General features: G+C 48.6%; 1 protein-coding gene across 5 annotated transcripts in view; it reads left to right on the top strand.

Annotated features, from left to right (window-relative positions):
* Positions 1-25,499, top strand: part of KMT2D (lysine methyltransferase 2D) — a 305,115-nt gene that overhangs the window by 204,387 nt on the left and 75,229 nt on the right. The gene's annotated exons all lie outside the window — the stretch shown is intronic.

Here is a 25,499-nt window from a genome sequence, read left to right as displayed (position 1 = left end):
GCACGAAGTGAGTCACATCCTCCATTAGGCCGAGACCAACCATTCGCCCATCTCGGCAATTCACATCCAGGGCGTAGAAAATTGGGCAGCAGATTTTCTCAGTCGCCAAGGCATTGCCTCGGGAGAGTGGCGTCTTCATCCGGAAGTCTTTCACCAGATTTGTCATCGTTGGGGGACTCCGGATATGGACCTCATGGCCTCCAGACTAAACAACGTGTCTCGGTTCATTGCGCGATCCATGCGCCATCGGAGCGGACGCTCTAGTTCTGCCATGGCACCGGTTCCAGCTCCTGTGTACCTTTCCCCTCTTCCCTTGCTTCCAAGGGTCATCAAGAAGCAGAGGGGGTGTACCAGTGATCCTAGTCGCGACAGATTGGCCGCGCCGAGCATGGTATGCAGAACTAATACAACTAGTTGCCGACGTCCCCTGGCGACTTCCAGATTGCACGGATCTGCTTTCTCAAGGCCCGATTTACCACCAGAACTCCGGGGCCCTGTCTATGACGGCGTGGCCGTTGAATCCTGGATTTTAGCACAGGCTGGGTTCTCTCTCGATGTGATTTCCACCATGATTAGTGCTAGGAAGCCTGTATCCAGGCGTATCTATCACCGCACCTGGAAAATCTTTTCATGGTGCAAGGATCATGGTTGTTCCCCTCTGGTGTTCTCCATTCCAGCCATATTGGAGTTCCTTCAATCGTATTAAAATCAGGCCTCGCGCTTAGCTCGCTCAAGGGCCAAATTTCAGCCTTGTCAGTGCTTTTCCAACGCAAAATTGCCACCAAACCTCAGGTCAAGACGTTTATTCATGGAGTTTCCCATGTGACACCTCCTTATAGAAGGCCATTGGAATCATGGGACCTTAATCTGGTTCTCGGGGCCTTGCAGGAGGCTCCATTCGAACCGCTGCAGGACGTCTCATTGACCGTCCTCTCTTGGAAAGTGGTCTTTCTAGTGACAATTACGTCAATCAGACGAGTTTCAGAATTGGCAGCCCTGTCCTGCCGTTCTCCGTTCCTGAATTCTCATCAGGACAAGGTAGTTCTCAGGACTTCCCCGTCCTTCCTGCCCAAGGTCATCTCCTCTTTCCATCTCAACAAGGAAATTGTTTTGCCTGCCTTTTGTCCGGCGCCAGTCCATCGCATTGAGAAGGCCCTCCATACCCTGGATGTGGTTAGGGCTTTGAGACGGTACATTTCGCGGACGGCTCCCTTCCGCAAGTCAGATGCCCTGTTCATACTTCCAGAGGGGCATCGGAAGGGTCTAGCCACTTCAAAAGCAACACTAGCCAGGTGGATTCGCTTGGCGATTCAAGAATCCTACTGTGTCAGGAACGTGCTTGTCCCAGAAGGGAGGGATTAAGGTGCACTCTACCCACTCAGTTGGGTACCTCTTGGGCCATTCGGCACAAGACCTCGGCGGAACAGGTCTGCAAGGCTGCGACTTAGTCCAGTCTGCATACTTTTACAAAGCATTACCAAATTCATTCTCAGGCCTCTGTGGATGCAGCTCTCGGCAGACGCATCCTGCAATCGGCAGTACCACAGTGTTAAGTCAGTGGTACATGGGGTTTTAGGAGATGTATGCTCCCCACCCAGGGACTGCTTTAGCACATCCCACTGTCTGTCCCCCAATGAGGCGTAGGAGAAATAGGGATTTTTGTGTACTCACCATAAAATCCTTTTCTCCGATTTTCATCTGTCGCCCGCCTCCCTGCACGCCCTGACCAGACATCCAAGCTGCTCTACCCCCTCCCTCTGCTCCAACTTGTCGCTTGGCCCTGGGGAATCAGCTCCCACCTTGAAAAAAAAACCCGCAGCACCTGCAGTCACCTCACTGCATGATTTTTCCTGGGGACACAGTACCTGTGCTCCGGGGGACACAGTACTCTCGCTCTGCAGCTGCATATCGCTGGAAGCTGGTAGGCTCTGCCCTGTCCCTACTCCCTGGTCACCTATCTTCTAGATAGCTGCGCCTCTGCAATAAAAGCTGTCCTCTGCAGTGTCTCCCTCATAGCACCCCACTGCAAGCTGCACACAGGCTCTACCTATTCCCAACCCCACTGGGGTCTCTGGTCATAAACCCATGGTGATTCATTACTCCTGCGCACACTATTAAAGTGGGCCTCAGGCCAACCGTCTTCGCCCGGGATGAGAGCACACCCCCCCCCCCCCCTCCGGTGTGGGCTGTTGCCATGTCTTTCGGTCTCAGACCTGACTAGAAAATTCACAGTCCTTGGTACAGGTCCTGGAATGTATACCGCATCTGTCTGCCGCCACCAGTGCTCCGAACACCTCCCGTGGTGATTCGCATGAACCCAACCACGACCTCCACAGGGACATATCAGGAAAAAAATCTAGGAAGCGGACTCTGTCTAGCTCCTCATCTAGTTCTCCGGGCCCCTCTGTGGCATACAGAATGCCCCTCTACCCGTTCTCCCTCCTCGGAGGCGGACGTCGGGTCGGGTGTAGCTTCTCTGTCAGTCTGACTCGGATGTGGATCAGACTTCTGGGACGCTGGACATGGTTGGTAGCCTTATTTCGGCTATTGTTCAAACCCTCGAAATAAGAGGAACATGCGGCTGCTCAGGACGACTCCGTTTCATTCAAACGGGTGAAACGTCCCTCCAGCATTTTTTCCCAATCACAGAGTTTGAGGCTACCTCCTCTAGACACTGGGAACATCCCAGCAAATGCTTCCCGGGAAGAAAACGTCTGGACATTCTATACCCTTTTAGTTCAGACCTTGTCAGCATATGCACAACAACCAAAAAGAAACACAGTCCTCCAGCAGATGCATTAAAAAAAATTTTTCTTTATTGAACCATGTCAACATATAAAAAGCGAATATGCAAATAAAGTCCGTGGAGCCTCATTTAAGAGTCTCAAACATGGGACTAGCCAGAACTTCCTCCAGGGAAGGACCCAGCCAAGGAGTGGCTCCTTTCGGAAACCACCATTACCACCATATTAAGTGGCCCTTTAAGTCCCAGGGAGCATTGCACCTAGGATTTCACTGATTGAGCGCCTTTGCCGGCTGCCGCAGTGTTTTCTTTGACTGGTCTCCCTGAGGTCAGTGATTGTTTCGTGATCTTGGTCTACCAGGCATTGCTCCAACCTAGCCAGAATCCTACTCCACACTGATGAGGGGCAACACCCCGAAACAGCTGTCTGTGGATGGATACCTGGCCTTGGTATTTCCCTTGTCGTATCTGTAAACTCGTAAAGAGCTGGATATTGACTTAAAGGGCCACTTAATATGGTGGTAATGGTGGTTTCCGAAAGGAGCCACTCCTTGGCTGGGTCCTTCCCTGGAGGAAGTTCTGGCTAGTCCCGTGTTTGAGACTCTTAAATGAGGCTCCACGGACTTTATTTGTATATTCGTATTTCCCAGGGAGCATTGCACCTAGGATTTCACTGATTGATCGCCTTTGCCGGCTGCCGCAGTGTTTTCTTTGACTGGTCTCCCTGAGGTCAGTGATTGTTTCAACATATAAAAAGGGAATATCACATACAAGAAAAAAGTTTATGGATGCACACACTGAACAGAAAAGACAATACCGCCTTTAATCATCAAATATGAAAATAATTTCTGTGTAATATAAATAGATACATTAAAGGCTAGAACAAATCCTAGAGGACATTGAATAGGGTAATTACAATACAAAACTCATGGTAAAGAATTGGCCTCTTCATAACAGATAAACGATAGATGAGATGCATATTTCTCTATATACCATGGCCAGCAATCACGTGCTCAACAATAAATATCAGAACACTTAGAGTTTATGTAAAGCATAGTTACCAAAAGTCCTCACTGCTGCAGTGTACCCCCTTAAGGGGGTACACTGCAGCAGTGTAGACTTTTGGTAACTATGCTTTACATCAACTCTCTAGGTGTTCTGATATTTATTGTTGAGCACGTGATTGCTGGCCATAGTATATAGAGAAATATGCATCTCATCTATTGTTTAATTATTTATCTTTTATGAAGAGGCCAATTCTTTACCATGAGTTTTGTATTGTAATTACCCTATTCAATGTCCTCTAGGATTTGTTCTAGCCTTTAATGTATCTATTTGTATTACACAGAAATTATTTTCATATTTGATGATTATAGGCAGTATTGTCCTTTCTGTTCAATGTGTTCATCCATTAACTTTTTTCTTGTATGTGATATTCCCTTTTTATATGTTGACATGGTTCAATAAAGATAATTTTTTTTAATGCATCTGCTGGAGTACTTTGTTTCTTTTTGGTTGTTGTGCATGTCACGGTTCTCCGTGTTTTCAATTGATTTTGGCAAGAAAAATTTCTCTGCGTTCTTGTCAGCATATGGTCCGATTCCCCTAAGGTAGAGCCGCCTTTTTCACACTTAGCCTCTCAGACAGTTCTGTCCAGTCCTGATGCGGCGTCTCTCAAGGACGCTACGGACAGACAGATTGAGGCTTTAACCAAATCTGCCTTGGAGGCGTCATGTGCTTCTCTCTGCCCTAATTTCACTTCCACTTGATTGGTGAAAGCCATGTCGGCCTGGGCCAAGATACTTCGCCGGGGCATTGCGGCGGTGGCTCCTACAGAGGAGCTAGCAGATCTAGCACTGGCCTGCCATTCCAGGAATCCAGGCTCTTTGGGACCAAGCTGATTCAGATCATTTCCGACGCCACTGGAGGTAAAAGCATCTCTCTGCCTTTCCTCTTACGGTTCCTTCCAGCAGGACTGTTCTTCTGCACAAGGGGAAAGAAGGAAACCTTCCTTGAAACTACTCACTGGAGGCCTAGGACCTGTCTCCCGAAGTCCTCTGGATCCCGCTGTCACATATTCTCCTCTAATGACAGGTCACCCCCACCTAGGAATCTTTCCAGGGTGGGAGGCAGGCTTCTTTTCAGGAAGACTTGGTTGTTGGCGGTCGACGCCTGGGTCAGGGAGATCGTTACATCCGGCTACTAGATAGAATTTCCTTCGCCCCCAGGAAGACCCCCCCCCCCCCCCCGCCAAATCAACCCTCTCATGGGTTCTCCAGGCCGTATCTTCCCTGCCTAAGCTAAGGAGTTATTGTGCCCGTTCCTTGGCACGAACGGTTTTCCGGGTTCTCAAACCTCTTCGTACTCCCAAAAAAGACGTTTCTCTCCGCCCTATCTTAGACCTCGAGCAGCTGAATTGCCACCTTCGAATTCGCCTCTTCAGAATGGAGTCCTTGCTCTCGGTGATCGCCTCCTTGGAGCAGGGGGATTAGCTTTGCTCTGTGGACATTCAGGATGCTTACCTGCACGTTCCTGTTTGTGTACACCATCGGAGGTTCATTCAGTTTGCGATACAGGAGCACCATTACCAGTTCTCGGCACTCCAGTTCAGCCTGGCGTCCGCTACCAAGGCCTTCACGAAGGTCATGGCGGCGGTCATGGCCATCCTTCATTCCAAGGCGTTTCTCATAATCCCTTATCTCGACGATCTCCTGGTCAAGGGCCCGTCTCGCTGAGTCTGCGATCAGAGCTTCCCGATCACTCTGGACACGTTGATCCGTCTCGGTCGGATAATCAACAGAGAGAAGTCGACCCTGATCCCAGCTCAGCGTCTCGTATTCCTGGGCATGGAATTTGACACCATTCAAGCTCGAGTCTTCCTTCTCAAGGAGTCTTATCTCTCTGGCAGGGGATCAAAGCCCAAAATCGCCCGGTCCCTCTTCCCCTCCAGTTCTGCATGAGAGTACTGGGGAAGATGATCGCCTCCATTGAATCTGTGCCTTATGCCCAGTTTCACACCCGCCCTCTTGAGTTGGCCCTCCTGTCTACCTGGGACAAGAGAATTGTTTCCCTGGATCGGCCAGTGATTTTACCTCTCAATGTGAAGCAGTCCCTCTTGGTGGACACTATCCGTTTCTGCCCTGCGCGGGAGGTCATTTCTCCCTCTCCGTTGGCAGATCATCACCACCAATGCCAGTCTTCAGGGTTGGGGAGCGGTCTTCCTCAATCTCACAGCGCAGGGTCGCTGGAACGTTCAGAAGACCCTCCTCTCCATCAATCTCTTGGAGATCAGGGCAATCCTTTTTGCCCTCCTCCTCTTGCAGTCTCTCCTCGCAGGCAAACCGGTCGCATTCAGTTGGACTATGTCACAGCTGTGGCTTACATAAACCACCAAAGCAGGACTCGCTACACGCAGATCAGGGGAGAGGTAGCAAAGATCTAGCGTTGGGCGGAAAGCCATGTCCCCGCCATATCAGCCGTCCACATTCCAGGGGTGGACATGTGGGAAGCCGATTTTTTTGAATCGTCGGGGGTTCGCATCAGGCGAGTAGTCTCTCAACCTCGCCGTCTTCGACAAAATTTGTCGGAGGTGAGGCATTCCTGATGCCCATCTAATGACTTCTCGAACGAATCAAAAGGTTCCCCCGTACGTTACCAGGTCCCAGGATCCGATGGCTGTCGGTTGCGACGCACTTGTGATCCCGTGGTCCCAGTTTCAGATGCCTTTTCTGTTCCTGCCTCTTCCCTTGATCACGAATCTTAAAAAACAAAAACAAAAAAAACCCGATAACGGTAGAAGGGGTCCCATTTTCTGTTAGCAGCTCCAGACTGGCTGCAGAGGGCCTGGTATGCGGAGCTACTGAACATTCTCTCGGACGTCCCCTAGAGGCTTCCAGGCTGTCCAGATCTGCTATCACAAGGGCCCCTCTTCCACCCCGAATTCTCGGTCCCTGAATTTAATGGCATGGCCGTTGAGGCTGCGGTCCTGAGGGACTCAGGTTTCTCTCACAAGATCATCCAGACCATGATTAAAGCAAGTAAATCGGCGTCTTCACGCATCTATCACAGATGTTGGAAGGCCTTCTTCTGGTGGTGTGAGGACAACAGTTTGTTTCCCATGACCTTTTTCCCTCCCCACCGTTCTTGATTTTCTACTAACTGGTCTCGATTCGGGCCTTTCCCTCAGTTCCTTAAAGGGTCAGGTTTCCGCTCTGGCTATTCTCTTGCAAAGGGATCTGGCTTCACTTCCCCACGTGAAGACTTTTCTTCAAAGCGTCGCTCACATAGCGCCTTACCTTACCACTCTCTGGTTGATCCATGGGATCTCAATCTTGTCCTGGGCGTCCTCCAGCGTGCGCCCTTTGAACCAATTCAGGATATTTCCTTTACCCTCCTATCTTGGAAAGCAGCCTTCCTGTTCACCATCACCTCTATTAGAAGGGTCTCCGAGTTGGCAGCATTGTCCTGCCGTTTCTCCTTTTCTGATTTTGCACCAGGATAGGGTGGTTCTCAGACCAGTACTTTCTTCCTGCCAAAGGTAGTTTTTACTTTTCACGTCAACGAGGACATCGTCCTCCCTTCTCTGTGTCCCTCTCCAGTTCATCCCTTGGAGACATCCCTCCACAAGTTGGACTGGGTCAGGGCTATTCGTGTCTACCTTGCTAGGACTGCTTTCCATCAGTCCGATTCCCTGTTTGTCGTCTCTGAAAGTCGTCAAAAGGGGCTCCCAGCGTCTAAATCCACCCTCGCTCTTTGGATCCGTTCAGCGGTTCTAGAAGCATACCGCCGTTCAGGACAAACAACCTCCTCCGGAGGTGAGGGCTCACTCTACCCGGGCCGTGGGAGCTTCCTGGGGCGTTCGTCACCAAGCTTCGGCCTTGCAAGTCTGCAAAGCTGCAACCTGGTCATCCCTTCACACTTTCGTGTTTTTTTTTTTTTGTTTTTTTTTCCCCCCCAAGTAAATACTCACGCCCTTGCTGATGCAGGCCTAGGAAGGAAGATACTGCAGGCAGCTGTTTCCCACTGGCCGACCTAAGTTCCTTTCTCTCGGCATACTTTACCCACCCGTGGGACTGCTTTGGGACATCCCATGGTAACCTGTGTCCCCCAATGAAGCGAGAAAGAAGGATTTTTGGTACTTACCATAATCTCTCTCTTGGAGCCTTCATTGGGGGACACAGCACCCTCCCTTAATGTTGTACTGTGTTGGCCAATGTGCCATTGTTTGGTTGGTACTTAGGTTGAGTTCTTATTGTTGCGCCTACTAATGCTTTAGCACCAACTGAGGTAATATGTGCCTGTCGGTAGGTGTATACTGCTGGGGAGGAGGAGCTAACTTTTTTCTTATTTGCATAGTGTCAGACTCCTAGCGACAGCAGCATACACCCATGGTAACCTGTGACCCCCCCCCCCCCCAATGAAGGCTCCAAGAAAGATTTTACGGTAAGTACCAAAAATCCTTCTTTCCCAATCGACAATCTCTTATAAATGTTGGTGTGTGTTCATGGCCATAGTCCTTTCGCAAAAATAAAGGTTATCCGTTTTTTTAATCTAAAGATGTACTCCAAAACAGTTTGTGGTAGGGAGAGGTAAATAAGCTGCTGACATTTGGCAGTAGCCTACCTGCCATTAGGTTAAAAGAAAAAGAAAAAATTTTTCTTTACCCAGTATTTTCCAATTGGGACACCGCCATACACAATGATTTGATTTCCAGCTGTCCAGCAAGATTGCATGATTAAAGCACCACTCCAGGGTTTTTTTATTGCACCACTGGAGTGGTGATTTAAATGCAAGTCCCTTGCCCTCTTTCTGATTCCTATTTGCTTCCGCCTTCATCCTTTTCCACCGCCGCTCCCATCAGTCTCTGGCGAAAAGTGACCTGTCGACAGCTCCAGTGTTTCATGGAGCAGTGCGGCGTTCACTTTTCAATACATCTGAGAGCCTTGTTCTAGCTCTCATTTCATTACAGTGAGTGCTCATGAAGTAACGTCTTACTTCCGGCCGTTGAGAAGTTGTGGGCACAAGATGGCGTCGGTAAAAGGTGAAGCCACCAGAAGGTATCAGAACTGAGAACTGGGGTAAGGGGCTTACATTTAAAGCACCACTCCAGTGCTTAAAAAACAAAACGCTGGAGTGCTTTAAGCTGGTATTCATATCACTTATATACACTACCGTTCCAAATTTTGGGGTTTCCATGAAAACTCATACTTTTATTAATTAAATGAGTTGGCAAATGAATTTTAAATCTAGTCCAGACATTGACAAGGTTCGAAAAAGATTTTTTTATTTGAAGAAATAATTTTCTCCTTCAAACGTTTTTGTCAAAGAATGCTCCCTTTACAGCATTACAGCATTAGACCATAACCAGATTAAGGATAAGAATCCCATATACACTATTAAAGTCATGTACTAGTAAGTAGACGGTTAGTATGCAGAAGGAAAATATGGACAATCGCAAAGATCATAAACATAGACACAGGAGAAAACAGGCGATCAAGAAAGTCCAAAAGACTAGATAAATTCAAAAGGTAAAAAATTGAATCTTTATTGTAATACGACCAAGGTATAAGGAAGAGGAAAACAAGTCAAACATGACCATGGTAGCACGAGGGCGACCAAGTGGGGCATACACTGGGCTTATGGACAGTACAGGGGAAAACAGGTTGCTTATACATAATTATGCTGGTAACATTAAAAATATAGCACCCATCCCCAGACTATACATATTACATAAAGAGCCCAACAGGATGTACTACTATGAAGATAACACTATACCATGATAACACATGAAAGCATCTTTACCTGTTGGAATGGTAAGTGGAGGTCCACCCAGGTATGACCCCCCCCAAACGCACGTTTCGGCAAATGTCCTTTCTCAAGGGGTGATGGGAAAAGGGAAGTGAGGGATATTTAAGATGGAGTCCACCAATGAGATGGTAGATCACACACGTGACAAGTCAGGCCAATCATACATATCATATAACAAGAATCACTCCCAAACATGGCACTTGTAACCATGGTTACAACACATAAGCCAAGCAGCTCCACTTATCAACATCTCATATATCAGTAGCCAGCAAGGGAAGACGGACAAGTACCACGTCCGAAGTTTAATTCTAATAAAGGCGCCATCACTATCCTATGGAAGATATCACAAGGGATATCTAATATTGGGGCATAAAGAAACTGCGCCCCATCCTGCTTTGATGACATTTATAGGCGCGATAACATAAACAAGAGTAGCGTCAGATAGGCTCCTCCACCTATTGAGTCACAAGTAACGGCGCATCCGATCATAATGACGCGGTCACAGGGGCGAGATCCACGTCACAAACTCCTCCCCCTGATGAGTCATATGTGACGACGCGTCCAACCATGATGACGCGCTACGTCACCCTGGCAACCATGACGGCGGGCGGCGTCTGCATCGCCCAGTCGTGACGCCACATCACGTGACTGATCACAAGACTCGATGCCAAGAGCCGATCGACGTGTGGGAGACAGCGGCGCGTACGGCAGGAGCGCCAGTCACATGAACGGGGAATAGGACTCATGCTGGTACAAAATCTATAGGGATATGAGTGCCGATATTATAATCACAGAAAGAGAATCAGAAACAAATATGGTACTCAGAGTTGCATAGACATAAATAAAATTAGTTTCTGATGCCTAAAGCATATGTGGCTACTGGACCATATGTTCAGCCATGTAAAATCGTGTATATATACAGCGCCAACAAAATTTACTAACAGCATTAACTAGCACAATAGCCTAAATATAAATAAAGGCCTTTGTAATACTACATTAATACTGTGGCATACACAAGCAGAAGAGGAGAGACATTATGTAGATATATTATCAAAACATCACAGAATAACATGGGCAAAACTAAACAGTATATCTAACATTCAAAATATTGGACAACATCGCAGGTACACCCGAAACCACAAATATGCGATGTACATTGCCACGAAGATGCCCATAACGTTCCTCATCTCCAAGATATGATATGCCCGGATGTATTCAAATAGGGAAGGACCAAGTAGATTTCCAAGAGGAGCGAGAATTGATACACAAATGTGTAATATTGGAGAACTCTAAAGATAAAAACACACAAAATTAGAAACTAAAAATTGAAATAAAAAAAAAAAACACAGGCCCAAGGCCACACTACAGCCACATAAACAGATGGAAGCTGTTTAGAGGAATGGAGCAAAGCTGATAGCCTCATTTAGTCCCTTCGGATGAACCGTGTCTAATAACCAAATCCAGCGTGTCTCACATTGTAGGAGTCTCTGGGTTAGATTACCTCCACGAACCCCTGGGTTGATAGCATCAATGCCGCGATCGCGGAGCAACGATGCATCACAAACATGTTTCAATTTGAAATGACGAGGTAACGTCCTAAGTGTGGCCTGATCATCATGGCCGATTGCCGCCTGTATCCCCAATACATGCTCACGGACACGCGTCTTCAATGGCCGGGTAGTCATGCCTATATATTTCAGGTTACATGGACATAATGCAAAGTATATAACATATCGAGTGGTACACAATGCGATGCTGAATAGTAAATGTCCTATTCCCTGATGAGTTGAAGAACGTGTCCGCTTGGTCAATATTGGGGCAGGCAACACAACGGCCACAGGGAGCACAGCCACACCTAGGACGACTCAAATTCACAAAACTATGTTTTGGTTCAGGCTGGTAGTGACTATGAACCAAATAATCTTTGAGATTCATAGAGCGTCGAATGGTGACACTTGGTTTATGTGGAATTAGCTGGTTCAAAATGGGGTCCGTTTGAAGTATGGGCCAAGCCCTTTGTAGACAAATTTTCATTTTGGAGAATTGAGCGTGATAATTGGTAATAAATCGAATTTTATTACTAGATCTATTTTCTCTCTGCTTATACAGTAGAGATTGGCGTGTAGACCATCTAGCACGATCGTAGGCTCTCTTAATGGCTCGCCTGCTGTATCCCCTCTCCAAGGACCTGTCCGAAAAATCTTGGGTTTGGAATACGAAATCTTGATCATTGAAACAGATCCTGCGTAGACGCAGGAACTGGCCTATTGGAATTGAAAGTATCAATGGTTTGGGATGAGCTGAGGAGGCATGAAGCAACATATTGGAGGTAGTTTCCTTCCTAAATATCAGGGCTGTGGAGTCGGAGTCGTGGAGTCGGAGTCGGTGCTCATTTTGGTGGAGTTGGAGTCGGTATAAAATGGACCGACTCCGACTCCTAAAATATATAATAAATTGGGTACAGTAATTCAATGCAGGATGTGCTGAATATTTTTTCATAGGAGTTTGGGAAAATTATGAAATGTCCTATAAATGGCTGTTATATTCCTGATCTAAGGCTACATTCACACACAGCGTTTTTCCTGTGTTTTTTGAGGATACGTTTTTCAGCTGCAAAAGCTGATCTTTTTAAAAAACTGCATCACCTGAAAGGTTTTTGAGCTCATAGATAATGTTTTCAATAGCAAAAGCAGATTAGAAATCTGCTCTATCTATCCATTTATCCATATCTGTCTATCCATATCGTATCTGTACCAAAAAGAATGAAAACCGGGTAGTACACCAATATATATTCTGTTCTATCTAAATATCTTGATTATTGGATCATAAAAATGATTAAATGTCTGAGGTTCACATTGTACTACAATAAATTTTTCACTTAAATATAAGCAATATGTGTGGGAGTCGGAGTCGTGGAGTTGGAGTCGGAGTCGGTGTAAGGGAATTTGAGGAGTCGGAGTCGCAGGTTTGGCTTACCGACTCCACAGCCCTGCTAAATATGCTAGTCTGAAGTGTGTTATTATCTCTCCACACATTGACATCAAGAAAGCTTACTTTGGTCATATCATAATATGTTAGATGTATATTCCTATCATTTGAGTTTATACCCTCCGTAAAATTAGATAGTTGTACCTCATTTCCCTGCCAGACCAGAAAAATATCGTCGATGTACCGCACCCAAAAGGGGATGCGGCCCATCGACTGATACTGGTCAGACAGGGGGAGGTCCCTCTCCCACAGCCCCAGGAACAGGTTGGCATAAGATGGTGCAAAAGATTCCCCCAACGCTGTCCCCTGGATCTGCAGGTAGAAGGACCCCATAAAAGTAAAAAAATTGTGTGTCAGGGAAAACTCAAGCAGTTCAAGAACCAAAGAAACGATCTCGGGAGGCAGATTGGACATATTAAGAAAGTATCTTGTGGCTGATAGTCCATCATTATGCTGAATGCTGGTGTACAAGGATTCAACATCACCTGTCACCAGCATAGTATCAGTGCCAATATGAAGCCCATCTATTCTCTTTAAGAATTCTCACATATCCAATAAAAAAGAAGGCAGGCTCTCCACTAGAGGCTGCAACTTAGAGTCAATCCAACGATTTACTCTTTCTAGATAGTTAACAGAACCAGAAATGATCAGGCGTCCTGGGGGGCCTCCAGACTCGTGTACCTTGGGCAACAGAATGTTGCAATGGTTGGTTCTTGTACCTGAAGAGCGCCAGCCAGTTCCTTGGTAATAACCCCATTAAAAACAGCAGAGTTAAGGATTTTGTTTAGTTGTGTTACAAATGACGTAAGGGGGTTAAACGTTAGGCGCTTATAGCAGATTTTATTATTCAGTTGTCGAAAAGCCTCCTCCTCATAAAGAGATTTGGGCCAAATAACCACGTTTCCCCCTTTGTCAGCTGGCTTTAACACAACATCTGGAAGCCCCCTCAGGACGTCCAACCTCCTACGTTCATCACGACTAAGATTGTCCCTGCCAACTCCTCTCGGAATATTCATAAAGTCTCTAGTTTTCCTCTTCCTTATACCTTGGTCGTATTACAATAAAGATTCAATTTTTTACCTTTTGAATTTATCTAGTCTTTTGAACTTTCTTGATCGCTTGTTTTCTCCTGTGTCTATGTAGCATTACAGCATTGCAGTCCTTTGGCATTCTAGCAGTTAATTTGCTGAGGTAATCTGGAGAAATTTCACCCCATGCTTCCAGAAGCCCCTCCCACAAGTTGGTTTGGCTTGATAGGCACTTTTTGCGTACCATACGGTCAAGCTGCTCCCACAACAGTTCAATAGGGTTGAGATCTGGTGACTGTGCTGGCCACTCCATAACAGATAGAATACCAGCTGCCTGCTTCTTCCCTAAATAGTTCTTGCATAATTTGTAGGTGTGCTTTGGGTCATTGTCCTGTTGTAAGATGAAATTGGCTCCAATCAAGCACTGTCCACAGGGTATGGTATGGCGTTGCAAAATGGAGTGATAGCCTTTCTTATTCAAAATCCCTTTTACCTTGTACAAACCTCACGCTTAACCAGCACCAAAGCAACCCCAGACCATCAAATTACCTCCACCATGCTTGACAGATGGTGTCAGGTACTCTTCCAGCATCTTTTCAGTTCTGCGTCTCATAAATGTTCTTCTGTGTGATCCAAACACCTCAAACCTTGGATTCGTTTGCTCATAACACTTTTTTCCAATCTTCCTCTGTCCAGTGTGTGTTCTTTTGCCCATATTAATCTTTTACTTTTATTTGCCAGTCTCAGATATGGCTTTTTCTTTGCCACTCTGTCCTGAAGGCCAGCATTCCGGAGTCGCCTCTTCACTGTAGACGTTGACACTAGCGTTTTGCGTGTACTATTTATTTAATGAAGCTGCCAGTTGAGGACCTGTGAGGCGTTGATTTTTCAAACTACAGACTCTTATGTACTTGTCTTGTTGCTCAGTTGTGCAGCGGGGCCTCCCACTTCTCTTTCTACTCTGGTTAGAGCCTGTTTGTGCTCTCCTCTGAAGGGAGTAGTACACACCGTTGTAGGAAATCTTCAGTTTCTTGGCAATTTCTCACATGGAATAAATAGCCTTCATTTCTGAGAACAAAAATAGACCGTCAAGTTTCACATGAGTTATTTTTCTTTATAGCTTCATTGGGGGACACAGATTACCATGGGTGTAGGCTGCTGCTAGGAGGCTGACACTATGCAAAATAAGAAAATTAGCTCCTCCCCGGCAGTATACACCCACCGACAGGCACCAAGTACCTCAGTTTGTGCTTAGTGTCTGTAGGAGGCGGACCGGGATCTCCCCAGATCCGCAGTTAACCATTCTTTTTCCCTTTTAGGTTTTTAGTTGTGTATTAACCTTTTCCTTTTATTTTCCAGATACGGCGTCGGGAAACGGTGTAAATTCTTACCCTGCCTTCCCATATCAGGCGGCTGAGCGAGCAATGTGGTGTCGTCCACATCGCAACTCTCAGGCCTGCAGGCAGGACCCTTTCCCGATCACCTTTGGGTGCTACAGGCTGATGACAGGTGGCTGGTCCTAGCCAATTCCCCCCCCCCCCCCCCCCTCACCCCATATCCCTGTTTGTTTGCGACATCAGAGATTTATTGGCTTTGCGATTCAAGATGATCACTACCAATTCACAGCCCTTCCCTTTGGCCTAGCCTCTGCTCCCCGGGTCTTTACAAAGGTCATGACAGCCGTCACGGCCGTCCTTCGCTCCAGAGGGATCCTCATAATCCCTTACCTGGACGAGCTGTTGATCAAGGGCACGTCCCGCCGAGACTGCCTTCAGAGTCTTCAGATCACCCTGGATACTCTCATCCGTCTCGGCCAGATAATCAACAGAGAGTCCACCCTGCTCCCAACTCAGCGACTGACATTCCTGGGCATGGAGTTCGACACAAATCTGGCCCAGGTGTTCCTTCCGAGGGACAAATTTTCAGCTCTCTGCAAGGGAATCTGATCCCTGAAGCGGACAGTTCCCATCCCCCTTCGGTCCTGCATGAGGGTTCAGGGGGAAGATGATGGCCTCCATGGAAGCCGTTCCCTTTGCCCAATTCCACACTTGTCCCTTTCAGCTGTTCCTCCTGTCAGCCTGGGACAAGACTTCGGTCTCTCTGGGCCTCTCCATTCTCCTACCTCTCAGTGTGAGGCAATCCCTGACTTGGTGGACAATACCTTCCTCAGTCCTGCAGGGGAGGTCCTTTCTCCCTCTCCAGTGGCAAGTCATCACCACCGATGCCAGTCTTCTCAGGAGGGGAGCAGTTTTCCATAGGAAAACTGCCCAAGGGCGCTGGAATGCCCAAGAGACTCTTCTCCCCATCAACCTTCTGGAAATCGGAGCGATCTTCCTTGCTCTCCTCAGCTGGCAACCTCTCTTCGCGGGCAAACCAGTCCGCATCCAATCAGACAACGCCACGGCTGTGGCGTACATGAACCACCAGGGCGGTACTCGCAGCAAACAAGTAATGGCAGAAGTAGCAAAGATACTGCGTTGGGCAGAGCGTTACGTCCTGGCAATCTCCGCCGTTCTCATTCCAGGGGTGGAAAATTGGGCAGCCGACTTCCTAAGTCGCCAGGGCCTAGCATCAGGTGAATGGTCTCTCCACCCCACGATCTTCAGTCAGATATGCCAGCGTTGGGGCACTCTGGATGTCGACCTCATGGCGTCTCGGATGAACCACAAAGTTCCCCGCTTCGTGGCCAGGTCCAGGGACCCACTGGCCGTCGGTTGCGACGCCCTGGTAATCCGTGGTCCAAGTTCCGACTCCCTTACTTGTTTCCTCCCCTTGCCTTGATCCCAAGGGTGGTCAAGAAGATAAAATCAGAAGGCATACCGGTAATTCTTGTAGCTCCAGACTGGCCAAGATGACCTTGGTATGCCGAGCTGGTGAACATGCTCGCAGACGTCCCCTGGAGGCTTCCAGACCGTCCAGATCTTCTCTCTCAAGGCCCCCTTTACCACCAGAGTTCTCAGTCTGCGTTTAACGGCATGGCTGTTGAGGCCGCGATTCTGAGAGAATCAGGTTTTTCCAACCAGGTCATTCAGACCATGATCAGGGCTAGAAAACCAGCCTCCTCCCGCATTTACCATAGGTACTGGAAGGCTTTTTTCCATTGGTGCGACAACAATGTTTTTCCTATGTCGTTCTCCATTCCATCCATACTTGGCTTCCTTCAATCCGGCCTAGATGCAGGCCTGTCCCTCAGTACTCTCAAAGGCCAAGTCTCGGCTCTGTCGATTCTTTTCCAGAGGGATCTGGCTCCCTTGCCGCAAGTTCCTATCTCCAGGGAGTCGCCCACGTGGCCCCTCCTCATCATTCTCCGATAGATCCGTGGGATCTTAATCTCGTTCTCGGCGCTCTTCAGAGTGCGCCTTTCGAGCCTATTAAGGACATTCCTCCTTCCCTTCTCTCATGGAAGGTAACTTTTCTGATTGCCATTACATCCATTAGGAGCTGGCGGCTTTATCCTGTCGTTCCCCTTACCTAATCCTCCATCAGGATAAGGTTGTTCTCAGGCCCGTCCCCTCCTTCCTTCCCAAAGTGGTATCTTTCCACATTAATGAGGACATCGTCCTAACCTCCTTTTGTCCTTCGCCTGTTCACCTGCTGGAAAAGTCGTCCCACAAACTGGATGTGGTGAGGGCCTTGCGTGTCTATCTTTCCAGGACCGCTTCTCTTCGGCAATCCGATTCCCTGCATGTCATCTCTGAAGGTCGCCGGATAGGGCTCCCGGCATCCAAATCCACAATCGCTCGCTGGATTCGTTCTACTATACTGTGGAAGCTTACCGCCTCCGGAAAAAACGGCCCCCCTCTGGGAGTGAGAGCCCACTCCACCCGGGCGGTAGGGGCTTCTTGGGCTGTCCCGACACCAGGCTTCAGCATTACAGCTTTGCAAGGCCGCAACCTGGTCGTCCTTACACACTTTTGCGAGGTTCTACAAGGTTCATACCAAGGCCTCGTCCGATACAGGCTTGGGTAGGAAGGTTCTGCAGGCGGCGGTAGCCCTTTCTTCACGTTCCCTAAGGCCTTTTCCCACCCTTGGGACTGCTTTGGGACGTCCCATGGTTATCTGTGTCCCCCAATGAAGCGATAAAGAAAGAGGGAATTTTGGTACTTACTGTAAAATCTTTCTTGGAGCCTTCATTAGAGGACACAGCTCCCTCCCTTTTTCAGTTGTACCGTGTATGAGCCCCTTGTTGGGTTGGTACATGTTTTAAGAGTTATTGTTGCATCTCCTACTGCTTTTTTCACCAACTGAGGTACTTGGTGCCTGTCGGTGGGTGTATACTGCCGGGGAGGAGCTAATTTTCTTTTGCATAGTGTCAGCCTCCTAGCAGCAGCAGCATACACCCATTGCAATCTGTGTCCCCCAATGAAGGATCCAAGAAAGAGATGTTACGGTAAGTACCAAAATTCCCTCTTTTCTGGCCATTTTGAGAGTTTAATGGAACCAACAAATGTAATGCTCCAGATTCTCAACTAGCTCAAGGGAAGGTCAGGTTTCTAGCTTCTCTAATCAGCCAAACTGTTTTCATCTGTGCTAACATACTTGCACAAGGGTATTCTAACTATCCATTAGCCTTCTTGCACAGTTGGCAAACACAAAGAACCATAAGAACACTGAAGTGATGGTTGTTGGAAATGGGCCTCTATACACCTATGAAGATATTGCATTACAAACCAGGCGTTTGCAGTTAGAATAGTCATTTACCACATTAACAATGTATAGAGTATATTTCTGAATCATTTAATGTTGGCTTCATTGGAAAAAACTGTGCTTTTCTTTCAAAAAGGAAATTTCTAAGTGACCCTAAACTTTTACACGGTAGTGTATGTACGGGCTCCATTATATTGTGCAACTATGCAGTTGTTCAACATGCATGTGGAGCAAAATATATGAACTGTCACCAAGCTATAAGCATGATGATCTAGTTAAAAAGCATTACTTTTAACTCTTTCACGACAACCAGGAGGTGCGTTCCTGCAAAATTTCATGTACAGTGGCACATGAACCACACGGGCTCACTGAGTGGCAGTGCGATTAAAAAGATGTGTCTGATGTGAGTGGGGGGTTGTTTTTTTGTGGATTGAGTTGAAGCTTTTATTGAGAACGTTTTACGTAACGTTTGGGATCACCGTTATCCTGCGCTCTATGCTGAGCATTTACTTTGGGGTTTTCCATCTAAATCTCTGAGTGACGTGATTCAGATGAAGCCCCAGAGGGATCCATTCACTATGAAACAGCAGAGTTACTCTGGACTACGTATGGCCTCTGTTCAGCCGTTTCCTTTTCAGAAGTGCACAAAATTGTGGCCGATGGCACTTTTATGCAATCTTTAACAAACGGACACCGCTGGATCACAGGTCAGGCGGCTTCCAGTGCCTCCATCTGCATCATTATAGAGAATCTTTTGCCAGAGGTTCCGTCTGAATCGTGTATTTCAGAGATTTACACGGAAACCCCGGTGCAAGCGCAGAGCTCAGGATAAATATTCGCCGAGCCTTACTGCGATCTTTGGGAGGCAGAATGAAATAATCAACAGCAGGGGAAGAATTGGTTTTATTCATTTTTTACGCCATTCCTCAAAATAGTTTTTGCATTGCCATATTTTGAGAGCTGTAATTTCTTTATCGCTTCATTGGGAGACACGGGTAACCATGGTGTATGCTGCTGTCTCTCGGAGGTGCTGGCACTAGGCAAAAAGTAAAAGATGGCTCCTCCCCAGCTGTATACACCCACCGACAGGCACTAAGCAACTCAGTTTAAGCTTAGTGTCTGTAGGAGGCGGACCTGGATCTGATCCCAGATCCGCCGTCTTTTCTTTTTCAGGTATCCTGTTGTGTTTTATTAATCTTTTTCGTTTGTCTTTCAGGTTCTCCATCTTCAGGGTAGCAGGGTATAAATTCTCACCCTGTTTTCCCACACTTATGTGACTGAGAGAGCAGTGTGGTGTCGCCCACATTGCCCACTCTCAGACCCACAGGCGAGACCTTATCCCCTGTCACCTTCACGGATGCTTGAGGGTGATTTTCCGGTGGCCGGTCCTTTGCCTATTCCCCTCCTCACCCCTCTCCTTGGAGAGGGCTGAGAGGAAGACTGTAGTCACCAGCGGTGGCCTCTCCCCTTCTTGTAAGGGGTTAATGCCGTCTTCTGCATCGCTTGGAGAAGGTGCAGGAAGGCGGATCCCTGTTTTCCAGTGACCCTATACCATCCGAGGGCTCCTGATGCGATCCTCATCGGTGAAGAAGACCCTGGACATTCCTCCGTGGCTGATATTTATGTCCTTCCCTTCCCGATTATCCCCCTTCCCCCAGGGCCGCAGCACACAGGCTCTTCTATCGGAGGACTTACTGGCTCCGCAGCTCCAGCAGGACTCACTTTTGAATTTCACGCCCTGTTTTCAGGCGTGCTCCATTTTCTTATCTTCCCGGTAACGGAGCTCCCCGCTGTGACACGCCTCTCTGATGGTCCTCCAATCAGAGAGTCGCCTTCCTCCGGCTTGGCCAGAAATTCCCTCTGGCTTGACAAGCCCCCGGCGCGTCAAGCCTATCAGTTCTGTCTTCTCTTTTGCCAGCTGTTTCCTGGCCACGCCCCCACTCTGCGCACTGTTCATCTGCCTATCGGACCGCCCATCTTCCCGGCTGGGACACGCCCCTCAATGGCAAGGCCATCACTAGGGCTCTTTTCTGCTGGCCGGCAGATCATCTTGACTGGCTACGCCCCCCCCCGGTGCGCCAGCCAATCGCAGTCAGCCTTTCATTCTTTTCCCCCTGTAGCTTGGCCACACCCACCCATCCGCATCGTGCTGGCTCAGCGTGGTCTACGGCCATCTTAGATGCTGTGCTTCTGCGACGTATGCCTGTCGAAGACTTCTACCTGCTTCTCCGGTCTGCTGCTCCTGCACAGGCAGCTCATACACTGTGGACACTGCAAGGGGGACACTGATATCCATCAGTCTTCGGCTGCATTGTCGCTGGAATCGGGTAGGCTCTGCCCTCTCACCCCCAACTCCGCAGGGGCTTCTTGTCCTCCCTCTAAGCCCACTGTGATTTATTGCGCCTGCTGTAAGAGAAAGTGGTCCTCAGGTCAGCCGTCCCCCTTCTGTCTGTCCTGCAGTCCGTTCACCATGTCAGCTCCACAGGAGCACTCCAGTGCCCGTGTTGAGAGCACACCCTTCCCTCCGGAGTGGGCTGTTGCCATGTGTCAGGCGGTCTCGGACCTGACAAAAATATCGCAGTCCCTCGTCCAGGCTCTGGAACACCTTCCGAATGTATCTGCCGCCACCAGTGCTCCGAACACCTCCCAGGGTGATTCGCACGCACCTGACCACGACCTTCAAAGGACAGATTGGGGAAAAAGTCTAGGAAGCGGACTCTCCCTAGCTCCTCATCCAGTTCCCTGGGCCCCTCTACACCTTCGAGGATACCCTCCTCTCCCTATTCCCCCTCCTCGGAGATGATGTTTGGGTCATAAGTGGCTTCCCAGTCCGGGTTCTGACTCAGACTCCCAAGATACAAGACATGGTTGATAGCTTTATTTTGGCTATTACTCAAACTCTTAAACTAAAAGGGGACGAGGTTCCCACTCAATAACACGGTTTCCTTTTAAACGGGTAAAATGTCCTCCCTCGACCTTTTCCAATCGTAAGAGTTTGAGGCGACCATGGCTAAACACTGAGAGAACCCCGAGAAGCGTGTCCCTGGAAGGACACCGTTTGACATCATGTATCTCTTTAGCCCAGACCTTACTGGTAAACGGGCAGCGTCTCCCAAGCTGGACCCCCGAGTCTCTCGCCTGGCCTCAAAGAGTTCTGTCTCTTCCAGATAGTGTGGCTCTCAAGGACGCCACAGACAGGCAGATTGAGTCTTTGGCCAAATCAGTCATTGAAGCGACCGGTGCCTCCCTCTGACCTAGCTTCGCTTCCACCTGGGTGGCGAAGTCCATTTTTGCCTGGGCTAAAATTCTCCACAAGGGCATCGTAGCTGCAGGCTCTCCGGAAGAACTCGCCGATTTGGCAAAACAGACTGCTCACGCCGGCAAATATCTTCTGGCCGCTTCTTTGGATGCGGCCAGCTGTTCCACCAAGGCAAGCAGCAACATCATTGCCATACGCCGCATCCTCTGGTTGACAGCGTGGAATGCAGATCCTAGCTCTATAAAAAATCTCTCACCAGCCTGTTTTTTCAGGGGTCCGGGCTCTTTGGGTCCAAATTAGACCAAATAATTTCGGACACCACCGGGGGGGGGGGAGTGCTTCTCTTCCTCAGTCTAATCCTAAACGTCCCTTCAATAGGAGAGGGCCCCTGCCCTTTTGCTCCTTTCAACCTTTTTCCTCTTCAGCGACTTCCTCCCAGCAGGACCCCTCGTCCACCCCAAGGGAGAGGAGGAAACCATCCTTCAAACCGGCACCTCACTGGAGGCCAAAGGGACGTTCATCCAAGCCCTCTGGGTCCCACTCTCACACAGGTTTTCGTCTAAATGATGGGTCACCCCCACCTGGAAATTTTTCCGAGGTGGGAGGCCGCCTACTATTCAGGGACGTATGGTTGTCACTGGTCAGCGATGCCTGCATCAGGGCGATAGTCACATCCGGTTACAAGATCGGCTTTTCTTCCACCCCAGGAAGACGTTTTTCTCTCTCACCCGTCAAAGCTTTCCTGTCAAGCTCCAGGGGTTCTTCAAGCGGTCTCTTCCCTTCTACACTAAGGCATAATTGTGCCCATTCCTCGGAACGAGCGGTTTTCGGGGTTTTACTCCAATCTGTTCGTAGTCCTGAAAAGATTGGTCCATCTGTCCGATCTTGGACCTCAAGCTGTTGAACCGCCACATTCGGACCCGCCACTTCAGGATGTAGTCCTTACGTTTGATCGCCTCCATAGAACTAGGAGAGTTTTTTTTTTGTAGACATACAGAATGCTCATCTCCACATTCCTGTTTGTGTGCAGCACCAGAGATTCCTTTGGTTTGCGATCCAAGAGGATCATTATCAGTTTACGGCCCTTCCTTTCGGACTGGTGTCTGCCCCCCAGGGTGTTCACGAAGGTCATGACAGAAGTCATGGCCATCCTTCTCTCCAAGGGGATTCTCATAATCCCTTACCTGGACGATCTCCTGACTGTCAGAGACTGCAACCAGAGTCTTCAGATCACTTTAGACACTCTGGCCCATTTCGGCTGGATAGTCAACAAAGAGAAATCCTCTCTGATTCCAGCTCAGCGCCTGGTGTTTCTAGGTATGGAGTTTGACACGACCCAGGCCTGTGTCTTCCTTCCGGAGGAAAAGTTTGCCTCTGTCCACCAGGGAATTCGCTCTCTAAGGCAACCGTTCCCTCTTGCATGAGGGTACTGGGGAAGATGGTTGCCGCCTTGGAAGCCGTGCCTTATGCCCAGTTCCACACCAGTCCTCTTCAGCTGGCTCTCTTGTCTGCTTGAGACAAGAAAACCATCTCCCTGGACCGACTGGTTCTTCTTCCTCACTTTGAGAGGCAGAAGAACCAATTTCTGATTTGGTGCACGCTATCCACCTCTGTCCTGCGTGGGAGGTCCTTTCTCCCTATCCGGTGGCAGGTCATCACCACCGACGCCAGTCTCCTCGGTGGGGAGCGGTCTTCATTCACCACACAGCACAAGGTCGTTGGAATGCCCAGGAAGCCCTTCTCCCCATCAGTCTCCTGGAGATCAGGGCAATTCTTCTTGCCCTTCTCGGCTGGCAATCTCTCCTCGCAGACAAGCCGGTCCGCATTCAGTCGGACAACGCTGTGGCGTACATAAACCACCAAGGCGGGACTCGCAGCAAACAGGTCATGTCAGAGGTGACAAAGATTCTGCGATGGGTGGAACGTCACGTCCCTGCCATATCAGCCGTTCACATTCTGGGGGTGGAAAATTGGGAAGCAGATTTTCTGAGTCAGGGCCTCGCAAGTGGTCTCTCAACACCACCGTCTTCAACCAAATATGTCAGAGATGGGGTGCTCCGGACGTCTATTTCATAGCGTCCCGGATGAATCACAAGGTTCCTCTGTTCGTAACCTGGTCCCTGGGATCCGAGGGCCATTGGCTGCGACTCCCTAGTGATCCCGTGGTCCCAGTTTCAGCTGCCTTATCTCTTTCCGCCTCTCCCCTTGATTCCGAAAGTCATAAAAAAGATAAAGGCAGGAGGGGTTCCCGTTCTTCTGATTGCTCCAGACTGCTATGCGGAGCTGGTGAACATGCTCGCGGACGTTCCCTGAAAGCTTCCAGGCTATCCAGATCTTCTCGCAAGGCCCCCTCTTCCACCCGAATTCTCAGTCTGAATTTAACGGCATGGCTGAGGCCGCAGTCCTGAAGGAAGCTGGTTTCTCTACCAGGGTCATCCAGACCATGATTAAGGCGAGGAAACCAGCATCTACCACAGATGTTGGAAGGCCTTCTTCTGGTAGTGTGAGGAGAACAGTTTGTTTACAATGTCCTTTTCCCTTCTGACCCTCCTTGGCTTTCTTCAAGTGGGCCTTGACTCACATCTCTCTCTCTCAGTACCCTTAAGGGTCAGGTATCTGCTCTGTCAATCTTCTCCCAGAGAGATTTGGCTTCCCTTTCACAAGTGAAGACTTTCATTGAGGTGGTCGCCCACCTAGCGCCACCTTACCATCTTCCGATAGATGCATGAGATCTCAATCATCTTCTCGACGTTCTTCAGCGTGCCCCCTTTGAGCCCATCCAGGATATCTTGTTCGCTCTCCAGTCTTGAAAAGGGCCTTCCTAATTGCCATTACATCTATCAGGAGGGTTTCCAAGCTAGCAGCACTGTCGTGTTGTTCCCTTTTCCTGATCCTGCACCAGGACAAGGTAGTCCTCCGACTTGTTCCTACCTTTCTGCCCAAGTGGTTTCTGCCTTTCACATCAGTGAAGACATCGTCCTTCCTTCTCTGTCCTTCTCCAGTTCATCCCCTGGAAAAGATCCTCCACAAGCTGGATTTGCTCAGAGATATTTGAGTCTACCTTTCTTGGACTGCTTCTTTTCGTCAGTCCGATTCCCTGCTTGTCATCTCTGAAGGTCGTCGAAAGGGGCTCCCAGCTTCTAAGTCCACGATTGCCCGTTGGATTCGTTCGGCAATATTGGAGGCATACCGCGTTCAGGGCAAACAGCCTCCTCGTTCAGGGCAAACAGCCTCCTCCGGGAGTGAAGGCTCACTCCACACTGGCTGTGGGAGCTTCCTGCGCTGTTCGTCACAAGGCTTCGGCCTTGCAGATTTGCAAGTCGGTAACCTGGTAGTCTTTACACACGTCTGCAAGGTTTTACAAGGTTAATACCCAAGCCTCGGCTGATGCAGGCCAGGGTAGGAAGGTACTGCAGGCGGCGGTTTCACAACGTCCGGCCTAGGTTCCTTTCTCTTTACTTTATAGTTTCCTTTTCCCACCCTTGGGACTGCTTTTGGACATCCCATGGTTACCTGTGTCCCCCAATGAAGCGATAAAGAAAGAGGGATTTTTGGTACTTACCATAAAATCTTTCTGGGAGCCTTCATTGGGGGACACAGCACCCTCCCTAATGTTTGTACAATTGTTGGCCTATGTGCCCTTGTTTTGGGTTGGTAACATATGTTGGGTTTTTGGCCGCTTCTCCCACTGCTTTGACACCAACTGAATTGCTTAGTACCTGTCGGTGGGTGTATACTGCAGGGGAGGAGCTATTTTTTTCCTTTTTGCCTAGTGTCAGCGCCTCCTAGCAACAGCAGCATACACCATGGTTACCTGTGTCCCCCAATGAATGCTCCATGAAAGACATTTTACAGTAAGTACCAAAAATCCATCCTTTAATATATTTTGGCTAAGTCATGTGATGGCTTGTTTTTTTGCTGGACGAGATGACGTTTATATTAGTACCATATTTTTTTTATCACTTTCTATTTCTTTTTTGGGAGGCAGAATAAACAAAAATCAGCAATTCAGGGTTTTTTTTATTGG

The sequence above is a fragment of the Dendrobates tinctorius genome, unplaced genomic scaffold (assembly GCF_039654945.1).
Source record: "Dendrobates tinctorius isolate UK_male_01 unplaced genomic scaffold, ASM3965494v1 ptg000388l, whole genome shotgun sequence".
In the NCBI taxonomy this organism is placed as follows: Eukaryota; Metazoa; Chordata; class Amphibia; order Anura; family Dendrobatidae; genus Dendrobates; species Dendrobates tinctorius.
The sequence above is the reverse complement of the archived record's forward strand: the minus strand, read 5'-3'. Positions and strand labels throughout refer to the sequence as shown.